Source organism: Pinus tabuliformis, chromosome 3_2 (assembly GCF_031772625.1).
Source record: "Pinus tabuliformis cultivar Carrire ecotype Pingquan chromosome 3_2, CPIR1, whole genome shotgun sequence".
Taxonomy (NCBI): Eukaryota; Viridiplantae; Streptophyta; class Pinopsida; order Pinales; family Pinaceae; genus Pinus; species Pinus tabuliformis.
Window position 1 is genome coordinate 20,183,191 of NC_142302.1, and position 24,974 is coordinate 20,208,164.

At 38.1% G+C, this 24,974-nt stretch overlaps 1 protein-coding gene across 2 annotated transcripts in view; it reads right to left on the reverse strand.

Moving 5' to 3' along the window:
- Nucleotides 1–22,144, reverse strand: part of LOC149179588 (uncharacterized) — a 128,965-nt gene extending 106,821 nt beyond the window's left edge. The window contains exon 1 of one of the 2 annotated variants that reach the window (XM_089415726.1): nucleotides 21,804–22,144. The gene's annotated coding sequence lies outside the window, so the exon portion shown is untranslated. The remainder of the gene's footprint in view (nucleotides 1–21,803) is intronic. The other variant, XM_089415724.1, reaches the window with a different exon arrangement.
- Between the last annotated feature and the right edge of the window lie 2,830 nt (nucleotides 22,145–24,974).

Consider the following 24,974-nt stretch of genomic DNA (forward strand, 5'->3'; position numbering starts at 1 on the left):
CGTGTCTCGTGTCCTCGTGTCATGTGACTTAGGTTATGTGTAGTGTTCTAGGATGGACAGTGTAATAGCCCCAGTTATATCTCCCGCTTATTATAAACATTGTAAATGGGCTGAGTTAAGGACACAGAGTCCAGGGCTAGGGAGGATTGGCTGCTTGGGATTGGGACATATTGTGGTTTTTTTTATTAGCCTTGGAGGTGACAGATGGCAAGCTAGGGGCAAAGAGATTAAGTGGCAGGTAGACACAAAAATCAATTAGTAAAAAAATCTGGAATAGGACAGGTGGAAGATTTTTTATTGGTCCAGAGGATTTGGACCAGGCTGGACACTAACTACCAGCAGACAAAGTTCGACCAGCTTAGAACAGAAGACAGAGACTCCAATCAGACATATATCAAACCCTGTATATATGTTCTGGAGGAGAATACTGATCGAGGGATTTTCTAAAAGCAGCACTCACAGGCACGGAGGAGGGGGTCCAAACGCTGTGGAGAACAACACTCTAGCTGAGCAGCGCGGGAGTGCATACACAGAAGAGAGAGGAGCTCTATTTGGTGTGCTTTCGAGGATTCCTAGTGCAACTAGAAGAATAGTTTTGGTCCCTGGAGCAGTCCTCTCAAGCCTTGGAACCTGGCTCAGGGATGACTGGGCCACAAGAAATATTACGGTGCAGCCCAGTCTAAGGTTGGGTGGAGAAGCTTAGTCCTGAACTTGGTTGCCTGACCTTGCTTTGAGATACGTATCTATCGCCATTGTTGTGGCAAATCTCATGTTTTCATTTTTGGAATCATTTAGTCGTTAGTTAACAGCATGCAATTGCCTAGATATAAAAACGCATAGCCCAATTGTCCATTTGTTTGGTCTTTGGCATAGTAAATATGCTTATGTACTGTGTTGATCATTAGCTGTATGCATTGTGCCTCTGTAGATAACTAGGAATTTGTTTACAGCCATTGTGGTCTCTGTTCCAATATTAAATACCAACACAGAATCAACCAATTCGCCCTCAAGCTCGTATTACAACTATCTATTCGTGGGTGCATAATTATCAATTATGCATGTGTGTGAATCTCGCCGAAAGTATGATTGGACAGACAGAGTGCCTAGGATCAACAGTTTTGTGGAATATACAAGAGTTCAGGCATAGTGGTGTCACTTCAAACAGTCAATGTCTGGGATTCATTCTATCGTGCTGCTGTTAACTTTGTCCTGGATACTTGTAGCAGCGAGGCTAAGTGGTGGTTTCCACAACAGGACTACTTACGGTTGGGTTGAAGTCATTGGGTCTCAGCCAGTTTACCGGTCATCTTCCTTGCATTCTAATAAGTTATTTTTCTTTGTTCTACAAATTTCTCATTTATTCATACTTGGTTACAAAATTCCTTTGATTCATGGTTAAAATAATTCAAACAGAGTTTTTTCTGATTCTAAGGTTAAAGAATTAAATGTTTAATGCACCGTATCCTTCCAAAGCTACATGCTCTTCTTCACATGGCATCTTCATACATACAGCTATGAAAGGAGATGGCATTCTTGTCTATTGGTAGAAGTAAAGCTTTCAATGGCATCCCTCTATCTTGCAGCCATATGTTATGTTGTATACTTTTTTTATGGTGCTTGTACGCTTACATTTTGTATATTTGCATTTTGTGTTTTTTTTTTCCAAGATGGCATAGGTACTTAACATGATCCATCTTTAGTCTCATTTATTATTTATTGGTCATTGATGGACATTAATGTAAAACCTTTCGTCCCTTCCTGCAAGCAGAATCTCTCCCTGGAGTTGACTTCAATTTCTTCTCTGTTGCAGAAAGTAGCAACAAAGTTGTATACACGATAGATCATATTATTGACCCCTTGTCAACAGTCCAATTACCTTCTCCCTGTCTAGATTTCTATCATTTGAGATCTTTAATTACAGGATACTAAGGTTATCAGGCCTAGGTTTCTGGCGTTACTTGGGTCTGCCAATAGCATTCAGCCAATTTTTTCATGTATGTGTGGTACAACTCTCAGGAATTTTGCTTTGACCATTGAATAACCTGCAATAACAACTGCCTTAACTGCTTAATCAAACTAAGTTCATAATTTTAGAGAATTGCATTCATAATTGAAATTCATTATTTTTCCTATTGAAGTTGCTGACAAATTCAGCTTGTTGTTGGCAACTTTTACCCAAAATCTGTTCCTTATCACATCCAATTTATTGGATCTTTAATATTCTATGAGATTTTAAATGGTATAATGCAGACCACCTCTCACTGTCTATACATCAGATATCACAATGGAGTGCTTCCCACATGTAGAAGGTCCATCCTAGATTATTTTCATATTTTGCTTAACAATTTGTCTCTTACAATCCCAAAGCGTAATCTGATATTTGCTTGGTTTGGCTTAATATGTTTCCTGAACATTATCTCACTTTTGCCGCTTACTGCTAGATACACTTTTGACTAGATTCATTCTGGAAATTCTCATCTACCTTTTTGTATTACTATATTTGATTATCAAAAAAAAACCCCTTGCCGCTTGCATTTTATTGAACTTTCTGACGGTATACTTGCATTTCACCCTTTTTGTCCCAGCTGATTTATTTTGCTTCTCCAGCTTGTACTCTTTCTCAGCTTCAGACATGCAACAAAGTTTGGTCTTTGCAAGATCCTGAAATTTTGCATCATGCATTTGTAGTCCATTATTTCTACCTCCTCAATGATCAATCATCACACTGCCATTCTTTCCCTATTCCTTCATCATCTTCATATCAATCTATGACCTACTTTGGTTTTTTCCTCATCATTGTTACAATCAACAATGCCTGATGTCCAAGATCCTACCAATAGGAACTTGACCTGAAGATAACAGTTTGGATATAGGACTTGATGATGTAGGAAAGGAAAGTGTGGAAGTCAGGTGCAGAGGTGGATACTTTGAAGCATCAATTTGTTGAATAAACAAAGCACTACCCTGATTTGAAGATGGAATTTCATGTAATCGGAAAGGGGCAGCTTAAAGTCAAAACTTAAGTAGTTAAATCAATTGGGCAAGCCTCCACAGAGAGAACATTCTTTGGACAAGGCAAGATTTGAAGCAGATGATTTTAAGAGTGTAGTCAATAAAGGCAACATGCTACAGAGTTTATTTGAATATTTTCGTCTGCTTGTCTTTTGTAGCTGCTGCAATGTTTCATTCATTCATTCATCACATCGTCAGAGACATCAAAGTTAGGGAAAACTTGTCTCTTTCTTTTGTACTTCTTCATCATTATACTCTGCACTCTTGTCAAGTGTGCTACAATTCTCATCTTGATGCAAGGAAGGCATTATGGTTAGGGTTCTCCCTAAGAAGACAGGGGAAGCTAGGGTTTGGGAAAATCCTAGATAAGTAAAAGGAGAACTTATTCTTGTGGTTATTGTGAGAGAATAAGACTAGGTTTTCGTGGCCCTGGAAACCCTAATACTACTTGGAGTGCTGGATGTGGAGAAGATAGTGGAAGACTACCTTGTTTACACTTGTACACTTGTGTGATTCAAGTGTAGGTGGCAAAGAGGACTTGCTAATTTGTATGCTTGCTTGTTGTGGATCATTGGTGACATGATCCACTTTAATGGGGAGTGATTCTTAGATAGGATGAATTAGCGGCTAGGGTTTGCCAATTGGAGTGATATGAGATTGTTGTGAACTTGTGATAGTTCTAGATAGGGTTTGTAGAGCATTAAAGAGTCTTGTCTTGTGATAAGATTGAAGGAATAACTTGTGCCAGCTTTGGATAAGTTGTTAGTATGTACTTTTACTTCATCTTGTGCATATATTGAGCATGCTTTTCTCTGCAAACTATGTGCTGGCATCTCTGATTTTTCGTTTAGGTTCTCATAGTGATTAAGTAGTTTCTAGTGCTTGTAATGTACACTAATTAAACATAACAATGAATTGTTAAGTGAATTGACAAATATAAAGATGCTAAGTGGGCAGATTCATGGTGGAAATAAATCTGCTGAAACTAAGTAACTTTCAGATACGTCATATGTTCAGATTTGTGCCCTAAACACTAGAAACATTGTTAAATTGAAATGCACCAAAGAGGGTCATGTCTGGCTTTATGTCCTTTTCCCAAATTAAAAGAGAGAATGTCAAGAAGAGCAATCCAGGAATAGCGTTCACAGAAGTTGCAAAGGCACTTGGAGAACGATGGAAAAAGATGTCAGCTGAGGAAAAAGAGCCCTATGACGATCAAAAAGAAAAGATACAAGGATGCTATGGCAGGTTACAAAAGTGGACGAATAAATATTATAGATTCTGGAAATGAATCTGACAGTGAGTAGAGAAGCATTCTAGAAATATGCAGGTTTGGCATTGATACTGTGATCTTCTCACACTGCAATGTTTGCTGGTGCACAAATTCTAGTGGTGATCTTGCCATGTCAATTAAGTGGCATGGATTTGTGGGATGTTTAATTCAAGTGTTTGATGTTGGTAGAATGAGTTGTCCAGCAATTTTGCCCACAAAATATCTACAGTGAAGCTTCAGAGCACATACAGGAATAGTTACATCCTGAAAAGTATCCATTTGACATGGAATATTGTTCTATAGCTATTCTAACAGATTGTAAAAAAATTGAACAGCTTGATGATAATTCAATATTTCCAGTGGGGCAAATCAGGAATATAATCCATACATATGTAGCATGTTAAATGTAATTGCGTGCTTGAAGGCTTGCCCTGGAACAGGATATGTCAGCCAACTGACTTAACCAATTGAATTAACTTTTCTCTTGGAGCAAATCAAATTTAGCATGAAATTGAAGAAAAACAAGAAACCGATATCAAAAGCTGTGACTATGAGCCATAGTAAAATCTGACACAAGCTACATTTGTTTTAAAAGCAAAATTGGTTAAATTTTGTATTATAAAGTTGCTGTGGCTTCACAGCATAATAATACAAAAAGTAGGATTGCTGATACATTAGGAATTGTCCAAAAGCTTGAAGATTAACTACAAAAAAAACCATTGCTATCCTTCGAAGAGGATGTCCAAATTGTTCTACTGGTATGAAGTCTATAGTGGACACCAAGAAACAGACATTCTTTCTAAAACATGATAAAGTTAGAACTAATGAAAAAAAAATGCTTTCTGTGTGCTTCCTTTTGTTCCACAGGAGATGGCTGTGGATGCTTCTCCATGCCAATCATGTTCACATCTCCTGCCATCTGGTGAATAAACTTCTCTTTGATTTCCTCGGTACCTGACTTAAGATCTAGGTCTAACGAGAACTACGTCATTGGAGTTAGAGAGAGCAACCTGTATAGGCTAAAGGGCCATCCTATTTGAGCAATGACAAGAAGTAGAGCAATGACAGAGAACAAGGAGCGGGTGGCTCCGAAAGTTGAGCAGTTCAGAGGGCGATAGCCTTCAGGTTCAAGGGGGGTGGAGCAATCAGCAAATTCAATTCTTGCAAGTCTATCAGGAAGGTCTCTTGGTATGAGATGACCTTACAGGATGCTCAGGAGCAAGAGGCTTCTAGGAACAAGTACAAAGGCAGCAAGTATTCAAGGATGATTCCAAACCAGGTGGCAGGGAAGGCTTCTAGTTCAAAGGGAGCAGCATGGCAATAGATGCAGTTCCAAGATTGGAGCCAGTTCAAGGGACAAAAGTACCTCCCTCACTAAGAATGAGTGTTGATGTTCGTAGCTTGGGCAGATAAATCTGCACAAACTTGACTGTCTAGGTGTGAAGAAGTCACCCAAAGTCTCCTTAGGACATTTGCTTAAGTGTGAGAAAGTTGCTATTGTAACTTAGCCTAAGTTTAACTTAGGAAAAGCACATAATTAATTATGTTGGCTAATTGCGCTAGAGAAAGTGCTAGAGAAACTTAGGAAAAGTAAAGTAATTTACTTTAGTGATTATGTTTTAATCTCATCATGCGAACGCCGAAATCTAATCTCAATCGTCAATCACTTCAGAGATTAGGGTTAGGGATTTAGCTCAATGTAAAGTTATAAAAGCAAGGGTAAGGAGAGAAAAAAGACACACCATACAGCGGCACTAGCCATTGAGACAAGGATTTTCTCAAGTGAGGACTCAAGTCTGTTGGGTCTAAGGAAGTGCAGAAGTGCAGCATTGGAGATCCATATCAGCCAAGGAGATTGAGGAGAGATCTAGGGCACGATCTACTAGATCAGATCCAGGGTGTGTTGTATCGATAATTTTCTTTAGTTGGGCCAAGAACTATTGATTGGGCAAAATCTGTTTGTGGCACTTGTGATTGAGATTGGTGTAATTTTTTGTTCCACTAATTATGTTAAGAACTTAGTCAAGCATTTATTCAGTGGATCTGCAATATGCTAGGTCAATAAATTGCTAGGATGTAGGCTGACAAGAAATTTAACAGTTATTCCTCCCACAAGTTGACCACATCAACCTCCCATTACTCACACATGGGGCTAGCCACTTGTGGACTTTCGAGAAGATTCTAAAAGGTCCAAAACCTTATCACAATTGATGGTTGAGGAGGTCAAAAACCTACCCCTAAATGGCTATTGAGCTATGTTAAATATCGAGTTGCTAGGAGGAGAAGGGGTTCCAGTGTTTAGCATTTTATCTTGTTCCATACCTAAGCAAAACATCTAAGAGTAATTTTTGTGAGCATAACAAACGAGGAGAATTTTATAGCAATCATTTAGGCTAGAGTGTCAAAAAGTAGTTCCATAGTGTTGAAGAATGGTGGTCTTCATAATTGTATTTTGTCGAAAAGAAAGCAAAGAAAATTTCTTTATAAAAGAAAGCTTGTTTATTTTGTTTCTAGGTCAAAAGCACCCATTGAGTGCTCTAGGGTTTGTATCTTGAGTCAAAGTCTAAGTCATTATATTTTAGACCCTTCTTGGGCTATTTATATCAAGAAAGAAAAATATTTTTTATGTCAAAATTGTGTCTTGTCCCTCCTCCATCAAGTCGGCCTCAAGTACATCAAGTTGGCCAGCCCTTCAAGGAAGCTACATCGACTATATTTTTTATGTCAAAATTGTGTTGTGTCCCTCCTCCGTCAAGTCGGCCTCAAGTACATCAAGTTGGACAGCCCTTCAAGGAAGCTACGTCGACTATATATATATATATATAGATATAAGCAGTGCAACTCAACAATCTAAGAAGCCAATTCGATCTGCAACTCATTAGAAGAACTCAATCTTAAGTTTCTAATGCAAGAAGGAAGTATAAGGAGTCTATCTCATTGGAAGATCAAGAAGATTCATAGTGAAGGAAGGAGAGACTATTGCCAAGCAAAAGAATGTAAGTTTCTATCTGTTCTTATGCAAAGATAGTGCTATTACAGGACCAAACTATTATAGGCCGAAAAACCCTGAAGTAGAAGGAAGGACGAGACCTCAATCATGAAAACTTTGACTTTGATTTTTGTTGATGTTGACTAAAGTTTGAAGAGGCTGACTTGATGGATTGGAAAAGGTCATTGTCTTGATCCAAAGGTCTTGCTTATGTCATTTGATCTGATTCTAAAGAAGAGAAGAATTTCTTTGGGTTTTCCCCTAGAGAGGGAATTTGCCCTGGCTAAGTGCCTACATTTTGGTGTTCATTTTGTATGGTTGTGATCTTCCTGTTTTTGGAATTTATTTGATGATAAGAACACTAACATAAACCACAAAAGACAAATATAATATCACAGGTAAATGTCAAGTAAGAGAAATCAAGAATAAGATGTCCCAATGCTGCCCTAATGGATTTATCAACACATAGAGAGCTGCAATTCTTTTGTATTTGCATCTTTATAATTAAAACAAAGAGAGAAGAGGATAGGCCTCACCTTCTAGGCGGGTTTTCTCCCATATTGGGTTTCCTAGGATAAACCTAGTGTTCATTTGTGTGGATGGTGTGTTTATGTGCATGTTCTTTCCATATCCTATTTTAATTAATTCATAAATTCAAGAAAAGTTGATAGTTAATTAATCTGGGATCTAAGGAAAATTAATTTGCATAGTCTAAGACATCAAAACTATAAGAACTATTGGAACAAATCGTTCTAGTGGAATATCCATGGCAATTTAAAGATAACGGGATCTTATCTTCATTGTGCCAAGAATGGACATGAGGCAAAGATATGCAAAATCCCATGGGAGAAGATCAAAGACAAGCAAGACTAGAAAGAAGACAAAGGTAAAGCATCATATTTAGCAAAAGGCAAAGCACTTGAATTTGCTCATTCGCTTCTTGGAGAGATGCATGGCTACTTAAGATAGGACCAACCTATCACATGACCTTCTAGATGTTAAATTTCCAAATACCATCCCAGATTTATTTTCTCGCGGCAATTAATTTTATTCCCGACAATTTATTTAGTTAGCAAAATAAATTCCAAATTACCAAAAAATAAAATCATTGCTATTTTTAACATCTAAAATAGATATGCAACGGAATTAAAATCAGAGAGATCAATCACACATTGCAAAAATAATTCACCCACAACAATTCTCTGTCATCTTTTAATTTAGAAAATCTAGGTTTTCGACCCACAGAGATACAAGGAAAAATATAATAAGTTGAACCTATAACTCGGACCCCACATGTTGAATTCGGCCACCTGCAAAATCGGCCTAGAGAAATTCAACCCAATCAATTTGTTGGCAAATCGACCCTGTGCCTTCTCACAAGCTACTACTGCACCTGAGGAAACTTGGTCTCCAGCAAATTGGCTATTCCAACAAAGTTGACTTCCCTCTCTTCAGCAACTCAGCTTTGCAATCTCCACAACTCGGCCTCTTGGATTCACCCTCAAATTTTCCCGTACTTCTCCTCCTCTGCACTTCAGTCTATTGAGACACTTGCACTAGAGAAAATCACTCTCTCTTGTTGTGACTCGCTCTCTTGAGTTCTTATGTGTCTTCACCTCTTCGCTAGGCTTCTTTTATAATCTTCATTAAGCCCAAATCCCTAACCCTAATCTCCCTTCTAGAAGATCTTGGAGATCAATGGTTGAGATTATTTCTAAGTCACTTAAATAATTAAATTATTTATCCTTAGAAAATGACTTAATAGTCCACAATAATTAATTGACTTTAATTATTGTACTTTTCCTAAGTTAGACTTAGGAAAGAAGACATAAATCACTTACTCCACCAAGCAAGCACCTAAAGAGGCAATAAATCATCTTCCACATGCTAAGACACCAAGCCTATGTGTTGAAATTGTAGCAAGGAATGCCTTCTTTGACTTGTGCCTTAGTCAAAGATGCCAATTCAAATTCAATCTCATAGATACTTGAGTTAGTTGTCAGTTAACATGTGTGATGTGGCCTATCACTGAGTTATTGTCAATTAATTCGAGTTATATGGCTTTCAGTGAGTTGTGGACTAGTTGATGGCTAAAATTAGCAATCTAATGGAGTTAACTCTAGTGTCTGTCAATTAATTGATCTCTAGTTCTAGAATACAGATAAATTTGAGTCTAGTTGAATAGTTGCCTTTTTGTTAACTCAACTTACTCTCAGTTAACTAGTTGCAGCTGCTAAAATTAGCCCTAGTAGGTCATGCAATTTGAATTGCCTATTGAGATTGAATGAAGGCACAAATTGTATTTATTATGGTACACAGTTTTTTGTGTGCAGAGCTTGAGAAGCAAGCAGAGCAATTCTCTTGGGAATTGCACAAGGAAATAGGAGAAATTCCTATTTTTTAGGGGCAGAATTACGCTAGGAAATAGGAGCTTCCTAGCAAGCCTTATTTTCCTAAGTGTTGGGCAAGTCTTGTAGAGAGTTTATCAGTATTGCAGGGAGCTTCAGGCTTGAAGCAAATTCTATGTAATAGATCAAATTGCTCAGTTGATTTAATACAAGCAAGAGGGGTTTTTCCCAGTTGGGTTCCCCAGATAAATTTTGTGTTCTATGTGTGATTGTGTTTCTATTCATTGTTTTCTTTTCGTAGAATTTTGGTAGAGAAATCTTGTGTCTTTTGCAGATCAGTTTTCTCTCATTAGCAGTTGCAAGGTTTCAAGGATTTTCTACACTATGCAGAAGACCTTCTGAAGCTACCACAAGCTTCAACACTAGAGAGACTTCTTTGAATATTGCAATGACAATGTAGATGATAAAGTCTATTTTGCAGATAAATCAAGTCTCAAACCTTCGAAAATTGGCACCATTAGGCTTAAATTGCCCAGATTCCCAAATTTTCTTCTACATGATGTGTTCTATCTTTTGAACTTGTAAAGGAACTTATTGTCTCTTATGCACATTCAATAGCAAGGCCACTTGTTAATTTTAGGTATGTTCTGTGCTTAGAGCAATTTATTTCAATTTTCACAGTTAGCTCAATATCTTTTCCAAATTAGCAATCACATCAGCATTAAAGTAAATCGCAGATAAAACATAAATATAGATTGTGGAAGACAAGCCAAGACAAGAGGACACAAGATGTGGCGCTAGCCAGGGACAAACCCCAATGTGGGGAAACCCTTGATCAATTCTTCTTATATGTACTTCAATAGTTCAACACAGAGAGAGAGAGAGATAGTACAATTACAACAGAAGTCAACACTTTGACTTATCTAAATAAGAGCATAGATCATCTCTAAGAAGATGATACATGAGATAGTTGAACTCAGTGGAAGACATGCTACTTCAATTGATTCTCTACAGTGACTCCTTCACCTATCATTGCGTTGCACCTCGTCATTATGTTGCACCTCATCGTGTTGCACCCATCATCACTATGTTGGACCTCATAACCATGTTGCACACATCATACTGTTGTACCTTATGCTAGCACTACTGTCCCATGTGCCATTGTTGCACCATGCTGCCACAGCTGTCCCATGTGCCATTGTTGCACCATGCTACCATAGTTGTCCCATGTGCCATAGTTGCACCATGCTAGCCACTGTTGTGCCATGTGGCATACTATTGTCCCACTGTTAGTGACATTGCCATTCCATGTTTGCTTGTTGTCCCATTGTTTTGTTGATGTCCCAGCACAGCGTGTTATCCCAATTGTGCCATCATTGCACTATGCCATTGCTGCTAGCACTGTTGTCCCATCACACCACACTGCTGCATTGTTTCTCTCTGGTTAGGGCATCACCTACAGCCCTATTCCTTCACACAACTCAGCAATCAACCCTCCAAAAGACTGTGGTTTACCAAGGGAATATGCCTCCACTCCTATGCTACCTTTGTCTGCTTGTTTTACCTCAAACGCAGCACATAGATGACCTCTAGCTGTTGGCTATGGCTTGCGGCCTAGCCCAGCAACTAGCTGTAGTTGTAGCTCCCTTATACACCACCCAAACAGCCCTTAAACAACATTGTTTTCTCCTCCATATTTGTGGCCTTCCTTGCCCAGCAATCTGCACCCAAGACGACTCTCAAACAAGCCTCAAAGCAGCCCGCTGTAACCTACAGCAACTCGGCCTCTCCACAGAAATACCACGCTGCTCTTTAAGCTCCCCCACGCTGTCCCTTTGGCCCTTCAAACTACGGCTAAGACTCCTGCAATCCCTGCTCTAAATCTGCACTTGAAACAACCCCAAACAGATTTGTCTAACCCTTAAACTTACCTCAGAAATACGTTGTCCATACAGCCCTTCCACGCTGTCTAGGGCAGCCTCCTAACCACGGTTCCAAGCCTCCTTCTCCATGCAGATTTCAGAGCTATACTTAGAGATATATATCCACACATGGATGCGTAGAGCTGTCATAGGTTAGGGCTTGCTAGGACTGCGGCTAGGGCTGCTAAGACCTCCTCCATAGTTGCGTAGATCCTCCTTCTTAGGACTGCGTTAGGGCATCCTCCTTAGGACTGTGTTAGGGCTTGTAGAGACTACGTTTAGGGCTTCATACTAGGGCTCCTTTACCTTCTGCGTTTTAGGGCTTCCTCTCTTAGATTTCTCTTCCACTAAAACCCAGAACAAGTGGAGAGAAATCAAGAGTGAAGTGTGTGTAAAATGACTCTCAAGTCATCTCCTTTTATACTAAAACGTTGAGCACATGTGGGGTTTATTTGGTTGTTGGCCAACCTTGATGAATTGTCTATTAACACAAATAAATTCATAACTCCATGAATACTTATCAGAATTGGATGATCTTTAGATCAATCCTACACCTCTCGATGAGAGGGATCCAAGAAAAATATCAGTTTCCATAAATAAGATGATCCACATGGAGTTTGGCCCTAGTTGCCAATTTTAACACTCCCTCTCAACTAGGGAGAACTCCATCCACTAATCCATCAGCCAGACTGTACTCTCTCTGCCAATTGTGCCCTACACTGCTCAACTCTGCTCTACTTTGCTCTGCTCTGCTCTGTTGAACCATGAAGAAGAAGAATTGATCGAGAATGTCTCATACCATTCTCTACTGACCCGAAGTCAGTTCCATGTGAAGAGAGTGTGTCATACCACTCTTACTGATCCCAGATCAATTCCAGGAGAGTGAGTCATATCACTCTTACTGACCCGAAGTCAATTCCAATTGATCCCAGATCAATATCAAAAGAGAGTGTCTCAAACCACTCATACTAATCCCAGATCAGTTTCATTGATCCCAGATCAATGGAGTTCATCCTAGCATAGGGAGTACAGTAGATACAATGATGCGTCCATCGATAGTACTATTATGGTCCCTAACCCCATTTCCCTGCTCATTGGCCAGATGAGAGGTACTTCCCATGAGTCCTAGACTGCATGGGTAGGATGCCTTGACAGGAGAACCACTCATCCTCTCCCTAAGTCGCTACAGGGTATCACAGGGGAACGCTGAGCCATTCACCCTATACATAGCGCACCATTAGGGGAGGGTGAGTCGCCCTATGGTCACTTGTTGCTCCAAGAAGTACCCCAAGCCCCCCAGAGCTCCCAAAGCTCAATGCATGCATCATCCAGGACCCTCATAAGAGGGTCTCTCAACGACTCCAAGTCGTTCGGGAAATTCACAAATTTGACCTTTCCCGGGGCTTCGACAGAATGTCTGCGACCTGTACATCAGTCTCAATGCGATGGAACCTCCTTGCTCATTGATATACCATATCCCAGATAAGGTAGTATCTGATGTCTATATGCTGGAGAAATCATAGAATACGAGATTCCTCAACAATCGAATCCCCCCCTGGTTGACACAGAAGATCACGGTGGTATCCATCATGTGTACAAACAACTCACTGAAGAGCTTCCACAACCAGGCAGCTTCACACGAGATCATACTTGTAGCTATGTATTCGGTCTCAACGGTGCTCAAAGCAACCGTCTTCTGCTTCCTGCTCATCCAGGATATCAAAGCAGAACCCAAAGAGAACCAGCACTCAGAAGTGCTCTTGTGATCCTCCACACTGCCTACCCAGTCAGCATTTGAATAATCATGCAGCTTCACATTTCCGGCAATGTATCTCAATCCATGAGAGATTGTGCCCCGAAGATATCTCAGAAGATTCTTGGCACCAATCCAATGAGGCTCAACCATATATGAGCTCATCATGCTAACTGCAAAACATATGTCCGGATGGAAGTTCACCAAGAACATCAATGTGAATGAGTTTATGAAACTCAGAGGCATTTCCCAAATCTGGTCCGGTATCCCTACCACATAACTTCTGAAAGTTAAGCTCCATCGAGGTAGTCGCGGGCTTGCTGTTCACCATTCCAAATTTGGAATCCAACTCCCTCTTACTTTTGCAAATGAGAGGGTCTGCACCTGTCAAAAAGAGGTCATCCTCAGAAGGTGCCAGTATGAGAGGTCTATCATCCACAACCTTCAAGCAATGGTTTGGATCGGTTTCACTCCTAGTGAATCTCAGCTTCATCAGACAGCTATCAATCCTCTCATACTACGCCCAGGATGTTTTGCTTCAAGCCATAGAGGGCTTTCTTCCACCTGTATACATGAGATTCTCGATCATGAATCTCAAACCCCTTGGGTTGTTCCAAGCCTGTGGACTTGCTATATGAGGGGAATGGTCCCCTTGTAAGATTCTTCTTTCGGTACATCTCAGACATGTACCTTCATGCTCTTCTTGAATTCAGGCATCTGAGTCACCATCTAACTCACATCGGGTAGGGCCCCATAAGTAGACCTCTCTTGCTATAGATGAGATGTGTCAACTGACATGGTCCCCAATGGACCATCCTGCAACTTGATACAAATTGCCAACCCTGAACCCATGAGTAAAAGCATTTCTATTTTCAAACACGTACCTTTCCATCGATGAATGTCACCCTGAAATCTTTGACTTCCATTGCCAAAATGGACACCTAGTTCTTCTTGTGATCAAGTACATAAAAGAGATTCTATAAATGAATCGAGTTACCCTTATTCAATTGAAGGGTAACATTCCCTACACCCTTTCCGGGATAGGTGGCATCGACTCCAAGTATAATCCCACGATTGTTTCCATCTCTACCAAATTAGAGAGAGCACCCTTCTATCTGTTGAAGTGCCTTGAAGTACTACAATCAATAAGCCAGATTCCCAAAGAGTCTGAAGGAGAGGACCAATACAAGATAACGCTTCTATATCTTATTAGAAACAACATTTGATTCTTCATACATGGGGTTCCTTGCTTTCTTTGAAGATTCGGTCGTTTCCTTGATGACCTGCATTACCCGTCATTCCTTCAATCATTGAAGATGTCCCAGGAATGATTGTCATCTTCATCAAGTGATATTTCCCTGCCATTTGGACACTCCTTTGCATAATGGCCGAACTTATTGTAAGTAAGGCATCTGCCTTTCCTTCCACCCTTAGATCCGTACTTCCCATTGAAGTGATCTTTTAGGTAGGCCATCAGAAGCTTCCGCTGCGCCATTCTGATAATATTCTCTGCTTCGACTTCACCCTTGGTGAATTTGAAGAGGGATGAAGAATCCATTGATCCTTTTGTCCTTTCCCAACTATCTTCGATGATTGCTCTTTCACTCTTGCTTGGGCTTTGTCTTCACCTCAGCTCTGATACCATGATAATTTTAGGTATGTTCTGTGCTTAGAGCAATTTATTTCAATTTTCACAGTTAGCTCAATATCTTTTCCAGATTAGCAATCACATCAACATTAAAGTAAATTGCAGATAGAATATAAATATAGATCGTAGAAGACAAGCCAAGACAAGAGGACACAAGATGTGGCACTAGCCAGTGACAAACCCCAATGTGGGGAACCCTTGACCAATTCTTCTTATATGTACTTCAATAGTTCAGCACAGAGAGAGAGAGAGATAGTACAATTACAACAGAAGTCAACACTTTGACTTCTCTAAATAAGAGCATAGATCATCTCTAAGAAGATGATACATGAGATAGTTGAACTCAGTTGAAGACATGCTGCTTCAACTGACTCTCCAAGGTGACTCTTTCACCTATCATTGTGTTGCACCTCGTCATTATGCTGCACCTCACAGTGCTGCACCCATCATCACTATGTTGGACCTCATAATCATGTTGCACACATCATATTGTTGTACCTTATGTTGCCACTGCTGTCCCATGTGCCATTGTTGCACGATGCTGCCACAGCTGTCCCATGTGCCATTGTTGCACCGTGCTACCACAGTTGTCCCATGTGCCATGGTTGCACCATGCTAGCCACCGCTGACCCGTGTGGCATACTATTGTCCCACTGTTAGTGACATTGTCATTCCATGTTTGCTTGTTGTCCCATTGTTTTGTTGATGTCCCATCACAGCTTGCTATCCCAATTGTGCCATCATTGCACTATGCCATTGCTGCTAGCACTGTTGTCCCATCACACCGCACTGCTACATTGTTGCTCTCTGGTTAGGGCATCACCTACAGCCCTATTCCTTCACACAACTTAGCAATCAGCCCTCCAAAACACTATGGTTTACCAAGGGAATATGCCTCCACCCCTATGTTGCCTTTGTCTGCTTGTTTTACCTCAGACGCAGCACATAGATGACCTCTACCTGTTGGCTATGGCTTGCGGCCTAGCCCAGCAACTAGCTATAGCTGCGGCTCCCTTATACACCACCCAAACAGCCCTTAAACAACATTGTTTTCTCCTCCATATTTGTGACCTTCCTTGCCCAGCAATCTGCACCCAATACGACTCTCAAACAAGCCTCAAAGTAGCCTGATGTAACCTACAGCAATTCAACCTCTCCACAGAAATACCATGCTGCTCTTTAAGCTCCCCCACATTGTCCCTTTGGCCCTTCAAACTGCGGCTAAGACTCCTGTAATCCCTGCTCTAAATCTGTAATTGAAACAACCCCAAACAGATTTGTCTAACCATTAAACTTACCTCATAAATACGTTGCCCATACAGCCCTTCCACGTTGTCTAGGGCAGCCTCCTTGTAGAAATTCCCACTGTAGATCAATAGATTATGCAATATACTAAAGCAAAATACCAAATCTACTTCTACAACAAACTTGCGAAAGCTAATCGATTATGAACAAGATCAGATAGAACACATATAATTGAGAATGAGAAAGCAATCACACATGAACACAGAAGAATACTCTAGGGAAAGCCTTAGCTAAAAACCCCGATCTCTGTATTATCATATAAGTGGAAATATGTTCAGATTACACAAAGAATCAGCTCACAAGCTATCCTGTTCTCAGTACAGTCGAACAATACCGCTCACAGACTGAATAGACACTAGATATGCCTTCCCTCAACCCTCCAAGCCTCCTATTTCCTTACGCAGTTTTCCTTGGGGTCCAATGCTGCCACCTGTGTGAATTGGCCTCATCACACACTCACCAAACCCAAAAGTAACTACGCAATCTCCAAGGAATGAATTCCTTCTACATGCAAGAGATATCCTCCATGGAATATTCCTGCAACTGACAGTACACAGTCCCATCATCTGATCTCAACTGGGTCTCTGTCTGAACTGACATGCATGAGTTATTTATGAGAGAATATTCAATTATTTGAAGTGCAACGGTTACATGAATGCATGCATTAACTAACTGAACTCACAATTAGTTCAGCAAACTATTTGAACTAATCTAACTGGACTTAACTCAGTGAACTGAGCTAACTAATTACAACTCAAAGTACAACTCATCATGATCTCCTTTAATCAAGGGATACCTTCCTCAATCAGTGGAGAAACTGTTGCATGTCTTCACATAGACTTCATGTTTGATTTTCTACAACTAATTAACTCAAGATGAATTAATTAATTATTTTACAAACAGCTGCTAAGATCAAATTCGAATTTTAATTCTCAATTTTAGTTTAGGGACTAACTAAAATTGGAATGTATCCCGAAATGCTATTTATCGCAGTGCTAATTTTAGCACTTCTATTTTTAGCATTTCTTGTTGCTATTTCAACACTCCTAACCACGGTTCCAAGCCTCCTTCTCCACACATATTTCAGAGCTATACTTAGAGATATATATCCATACATGGATGCGTAGAGTTGTCATAGGTTAGGGCTTGCTAGGACTGCGGCTAGGGCTGCTAAGACCTCCTCCATAGTTGCGTAGATCCTCCTTCTTAGGACTGTGTTAGGGCATCCTCCTTAGGACTGCGTTAGGGCTTGTAGAGACTGCGTTTAGGGCTTCATACTAGGGCTCCTTTACCTTCTACGTTTTAGGGCTTCCTCTCTTAGATTTCTCTTCCACTAAAACCTAGAACAAGTGGAGAGAAATCAAGAGTGAAGTGTGTGTAAAATGACTCTCAAGTCATCTCCTTTTATACTAAAACATTGAGCACATGTGGAGTTTATTTGGTTGGTGGCCGACCTTGACGAATTGTCTATTAACACAAATAAATTCATAACTCTATGAATACTTATCGGAATCAGATGATCTTTAGATCAATCCTACACCTCTCAATGAGAGGGATCCAGGAAAAATATCAACTGCCATAAATAAAATGATCCACATGGAGTTTGGCCCTAGTTGCCAATTTTAACACCACTCTATTCATGTCTTCAACTACAAAGTTAACATAAACAAGGCTTCTAACAACATGGTTGTTATGACAAGAGATATGTCCATGTACGGAATTCTACATACCTTTCTCAACACAGTGAAAGTACATTTCCATTTAGAATCTTATGGCATACTAGATTTGGACATATTAATTATGACAACTTTCGTTTGTTGAAAAAGAATGGTGTTTCTAGCTTGCCTACTATTCCAAGGAAATTGAAGCAATGTGATGCTTGTATCCTTGGAAAACATAGCAAACAACCCTTCCATGATACCACCTCCAAAGCATATAGAATACTTGGATATATATATATATATATATATATATATATATATATATATATATATATATATATATACCATGTCTTTTATTAATGATTACACCAGGATGTGTTGAATGTACTTACTGAAAAATAAATTACAACCTTTTGAAAAAAAATTAAAACTTTCATGGATCCAAAATGAAGCACAATCACATATTGGCACTCTTTGTGCTAATAATGGAAGAGAATATACATCTAATGAATTTGAAAACTATCTTCACCAACATGGGAATCAACATCAAACCACAGTTCCATACAATCCTCAACAGGATGGTGTAGCTAAAAGAATGAACAGGACTCTCTTAAATATGGTTCATTCCATGATGTTTTTTTTCAAATGTGAAATTGATGTTTCTAGAAAATGTAGTTCTATGTGTAGTATATGTGAAAAATGGGAGTTTATCTCATCCTCTTGGGAACAAGACTCCTTATGAAATGTGGTATGGTTGCATTGCTTCGATGAGTCATCTCAAGATCTTTGGGTTTCACCTACTATGCCTTAATTCTTAAGGATCCAAGAAACAAGCTTGATGCAAGTAGTCGACAGTGCATTCTTCTTGGTGCACTCAAATACCACCAAGGCATATTGTCTTTAAGATGAGGTAAAGAAGAAGTTAATTCTTTCTATAGATGTGATTTTTCTTAAATCCAGCAAGAATGACAAAATTGTTGAGCAACAACTTGATTATCTAGATAGATTCACTCATGTAAAGACAATATCACGAGTTAGATGATGAGATTCCACATCTTGAAAGGCGGGTCCCTATCTTGGATCAATCTCTAGAGTCTCCTTTAGAAACACTATCCACGCCTCATGGAGAAGTTATGACTACTTCTTCATAACAAGAAGCTTAATGGAAGATGTGATTGAGAGGATTGAAAGGTTAAACCTTGATGGAAATGCAGCACCATGTCAATCAATGGAGCAACTTAAATCATCAGCGAAAGGTCCACCAAGTGGCTCATCAAGACATTTGAAAGTGTTCATCCTAATGAAAGTGGAAAGACAAGAACCAGAAATTCTACAAGACAAGATGAAGGTGATGTACATAATTTAGATCCAAGCGATATAGATGATATGGATGTTTTATATGATTGTGAATTGAATTGATCTACTAAATTTGAACCAACTTCCTATGAAGAAGTTGTTTCTCATGATGAATGGAAAGAAGCCATATAGAAATAGTATGATGTTCTCAACAAGAATGGGGCATGCAAGTTGGTGGACCCTCTAATCAGAACCAAACCAATGGGCTACAAGTGGTTCTACAAGTACAAGTACAAATCAAACAACTCACTAGGCAAGCACAAAGCGAGGCTCATGGCAAAAGGATTTGCACAAAAAAAGGCATTGATCATGAGAAAACATTTGCCCCCACAGCAAAATGGGCTTCAGTTTGTACTCTACCTGACTTGGCAACACAAAATGGATTGAAAGTTCATCAAATGGATGTGAACACTACCTTTTTGAATGAAAACTTGAACGACAATATCTTCATGTCTCAACTAAAAGATTTTGTTATTAAGAAACAAGAGCAAAAAATATGTAAACTCATCAAACCCTTACATGGCATGAAAAAACACCATGAGCCTAGTATGAAAAGCTAACTGAGCATCTTCTAATATTGAATTCCAGGCATTTTAATCTTGATGATGCAACTTTGTTTGTCAAGGTAGTTGGCAAAGCAATTGTATGTGTTGTCATGTATGTAGATGCTCTGTTGATAATGGGATACAATGAAAGTTATATTGCATCCATAAAGAAATAATTGAAGAAAGGCTTTGAAATGACAGATTTGGGACACTGTCACTACTACTTGGGCATTGAAGTGACTCAAAATCCAAAGTACAGATTCATCTCTCAAAAGAAGTACATTGGAGGATTGTTAAACAAGTTTGGCACGGTTGAGTGTAACCCTCTCTCTATTCTAATGGAACAAAATTTGAAGCTCATATCATACGAAAGGAATGAATTTAAGGATGCAATCAAGTACAAACGACTTGAGGGAAATCTTATCTACCTTACCACCACCAAACCAAATATTTCATTCATTATTGGGATTCTTTCTAGGTTCATGCAAAAACCTTATGAAATACATTGGTTTACTGCAAAAAGAGTTCTAAAATATTTGAAAGGAACTCAAAACTTAAATATTCTAAAGTGGATGATTTCAAACTAAATGGATATTTTGATTCAGACTTTGATGGGGATAAAAGAAATGGAATGTCAACTCTAGACTATCTCATAAGTCTTTGATCAACAGTTGTCTCCTAGAGATCACGCAAATAGTCAGTTCCAGTAGGTTCTACAACAGAAACAAAATATGTCGTAGTTGTAGAAGCAACAAAGGAGATTGCGTGGGTCAGGAAAATACATGAAGATTTATGGGAGAAATAGGTGAATTCTACTCCTCTTCTGGTTGATAATAATTTTACGATCAGGTTGGCCAAGAATCCCAGATTTAATGAATGAACCAAGCACATCAACATAAAGAACTATTTGATTTGATATCATGTAGAGGCCAAGACTATTCATTTGAGACATTGTTCCACGAATGAGAGAATTGTGAACATCTTTGATTCATCACCAAAGCGCTTGGAAGAGAAAAGTTTGAAAAGTTCATAATAATGCTTGGACTCACAAACACCACTTTGGAAGAAGGGAAGGAATGTTAGATACATAAATCCTTGGAAATTGAGATACATTGTAAATATCTTTGTAAATATTAAGTTAGGAGAAACATGAAGAGTAATAGGTGAGCGTTAAGAAGTCATTAGAGGTTTTGGAAGACAAAACCAAGAGTCATCTCCTTGATGTATTTATGTAGGGCTCACGTTAATGAAAGACACATCCGTGAAATTATTCCTTCAACCTGTCAAACATTGAGCTAAATTCTGATTTGCTCAAAAAGGATCAACTTGCATGGACTCTTACAACAAGTGAATAGAAGTAAATATCATATCAAAATTATTTTAAGACAGAATTGTTGACATAGGTTGAGATGCAGTTTATCAGGCTGTGAGATCTTGTGAGTTTAGTCGACTTTCTTCTTAAGGGATGAATTGCCTACGTGTGTTGCAAAACGGGCCTAATGCACTTTTTGTTTTTGTTTTTACCAGACGATGGGTGGAATGTCACCCCCAAACGTCGAAATCAAAAACCTTGGACGCAGTAAATTCCTAAAACCAATTCAACGACTCAAGGAACTGTGACAACATTAGTAACTTAAATATTTTTATCCCTTATTTCGCAATTTAACAAAGGAAATCTTCGCACAATTTAGGTTAAGATCTGATTTGTTAAATCACATTGCCATAATGCCATAATACCCCTGACTTGTGATGAAGCGGGGCAATTAACTGACATTGACTGCAAAAACCCTACTATATGAAGTCCTCCATAATCAGAACATAAGACAAAATTTGTTCCCATAGTAAAGAACAAGTTTCCAGCTTGGAGTAAAAAATTCATGGAAGAAAACATATCATCTAAGCAGCACGAACAAGTTTCAAATATTTCATCTGGGACCCTGAATTCCTTAGTTTGAAGGGACCAAAATAAACCAAAAAAATAGTGAACTCACATAATGAACAGCTTATTCTTCGCCGTATGAGTTTTGAGGTTGATATCGCAGATCAAGGTCCTGTTCGGAGCAGAGATTGTACTGTAGTACGTATGACTGGCGGGTTTCGATCACGCAGACTCTCCCATTGGAACTTACTTGCAACAGCCTTTCATTAAACTTACTTGCAACAGCCTTTCATTCAACTTACTTGCGACAGCCTTTCCGAAATTGGAATGAAGGATCCCGCGACACCTACCGTTACATTCAATTCCATCACCTAACTATATTTTATCCCATATCGTATGCAGACAAAATAGATTGCGGTTCCCACCTGTTTCTATGGATAGGCCTTCATGTAACAAGGAGTTTTACCGTTTATTAAAGGTTTTTTTTGGAGGGTTTAGGATATAAAAATTAAAACTTGTCCATGTAAATATCGGGAAACGTGAGGTTTATTTCACCATTTGAGTTGGGATATATGCATCTGTGGTGGTAATACTAATATTTGATATTTAATATTTTTTGAATAATGAGATTTCTCGTAGATATATTGTGGTTTTTTCAAAGTATTAATGGATGCGTTTATAATGTGATGTTATTTTTGCGAAATGATATCTATTATGTTGATCATTTCATAATGGTATTGTGGTTTTTTTATTAATATTAATTTATATTTATATTAATTTAGATGCATTAGGTTGATCATTTCATAATGGTATTGTGGTTTTTTTATTAATATTAATTTATATTTATATTAATTCAGATGCATCAAGTATTTAGATTTTAAATTTTTTTTGAAATATAAATATTTTTTTAAGTTTCATATTAAAAAAAAGAGTTTAAAGATTGAATTTGAGAAAAAGTTTGTATCTTGAGATATTTCATCTTTCTCAGTTTTTGATAGATCTGAAGTTAACATGGATTTACCACGGTTTATATAAGAGATAATTATACAAAAATAAAGCATAAATTTTCAGACATAAAGTTATGAGAACATGTTAGCATCAGTTTCTTGGCATTGTCATTTTAGCGAGGGGATTGTTGGAAGGTTGGGTCAACGCATCATCATCAATTTGAATCGGAAAATGATTGAATTGCAAAAGGTGAAAAACAGGGAACTAATGGCCTCATAGACTATTTTTAGTCTCGTGGACCTTAAAATATCATTTCATTTCATTTTCATTTTATTTGTGAATTGGGAATTTCATGTGTGTGTGTGTATATATATATATATATATATATATATATATAGCTTTCATACAAAAATATTTAAATTTGACATAATATACAAAAATATTTATATTTGACACAAAATATTGATAATTGGATATTTTTATGTGTGTGTTTTTCTTTAGAATTTTATGTTTTTAAATAGGTTATATTAGAGAAGAATACCATGGGAAAAAACCATGGGTTGTGAAAACAGTGAATCAAAATCTTTACATAATGGTAAATTGACTATTTTATTTTATGCATGAGAATGGAAACTTTTGTGATTCATAGTGCTTTTTCAAGATAGTTCTTCCTGTAAATCACATTCAAATTTTTGGGTCAACGTGTTTCAAACAACTAAGTGTGGTTCATCATAGGACTATGAAAATGAATAAAATAATTAAAATGAACCCTAAAGAATTAAGGATAAGATACTAAGTTTAATAAAATATTGCTAATTATATTTAATGAGAAATTGTTAATATTGTTAAAAAGAAAATCTTCTCATAATTAATTAAATATTTAATTAATAAAACTATTATTACTTTTTATATTTATTATGATTAGAAGCAAAATCAAAAAAAATGGTTAATAATAAAAATCAACCCAAATATTTTAATACCCTTATAATTATGAGAATAATTTTCTAAAAGCATGAAAAAAATAATTATAAAAAATAAAAAATCAATAAATATAAAAATAATTTAAATAAAATCATTAAATAATAAAAATGAAAAAATTATTATTATTATATAACTAAATAATGTAACATTACAAAAGAATTGAATAAAAATATAAATAAAAGATAAAAGAATATAAAAGGATGGAAATATAAATAAATAAATAACTTAACCTTTAAAAGAAAAAGAAAAGTGATAAAAATAAAATAAAATATAAATAAATAATCTAATATTAGAAAAAAAAAAGAGGGAGAGATAACAAAACTAAAGGGAAAAAATGAATGAGAAAGAATAAATCTAGGAAAAAAGAGACGAGATCCAACAACTACTGCTAACTTTCCACCCGTCATCCCTATTCAGTGTATGAGACCTTTTTTCCATTTCGATTGCCTTCCTAAACTTGTGGTGATGGAGATGGTCAATCTTCGCAATGACCTGGGACTCTTCCAAGCAAATATGGTGTTTTGTCTTCCCAGCATGCTCGCTAGAGCTGAGGACCGCGCCCTACAGTGCTTGATGCAGCAACATGTTCTTGAATTCTTTGATTTATAGACTGACCTGTTTCCCCAATGTATGGGGTCCCACAGGAACAAGGGATCAAATAGACACCTTTCATGTTCTTTGGGTCCAACAGGTTTTTAACGGATCTGAGGGAACCATGAATGGTGTTCAAGGGTCTAAAGGTCAAAGAGATCTTATACTTCATCAAAATACGGGTTATTTTGTCAGTAGTACCCTGGATAAAGGAAAATTGAACACTGACAACCAAATCACTAAGGTATTTTCTTGGTTTTGGACCTTTACTCGCATTTAAGAAAGATCTAAGACCTTGGAGATTACTATAACCATTATAATCAAAGAATTTAAGGAGATGGGGCTTCTCATTTTCCAAGTGTTCATCATCAAAAACCTTGAAAGCTCGAGTGGTCAATGTGTTAAGAACACCAAACTTTTGAGTCAGAAAATGATGGGAGTTGTAACACTCTCCTCCCACATCTACCCAAGCAACCAGCCAGCCGGGGCAAACATGCGACGAGAGGCCACTATGATATGATTCAACCTCTTAAGTCAGCTTAAGGAAGTGGAACCAACGGAAACACACCATACAGACATCCAACATCATCAACATAACCCTCAAAGGAAAAGTAAGCCACTTAGGCAGCTTATCCCTAGGCCCCACTGTTGTTTTAGGTATCTTGGGCCATAGTCACTCTCATGCTATGGGCAAGGGAGCGATCAACAACCTAAAGTCTCTCTCACAGACCTGCCTGCCAATGACCGTGGACCAGAATTGTTA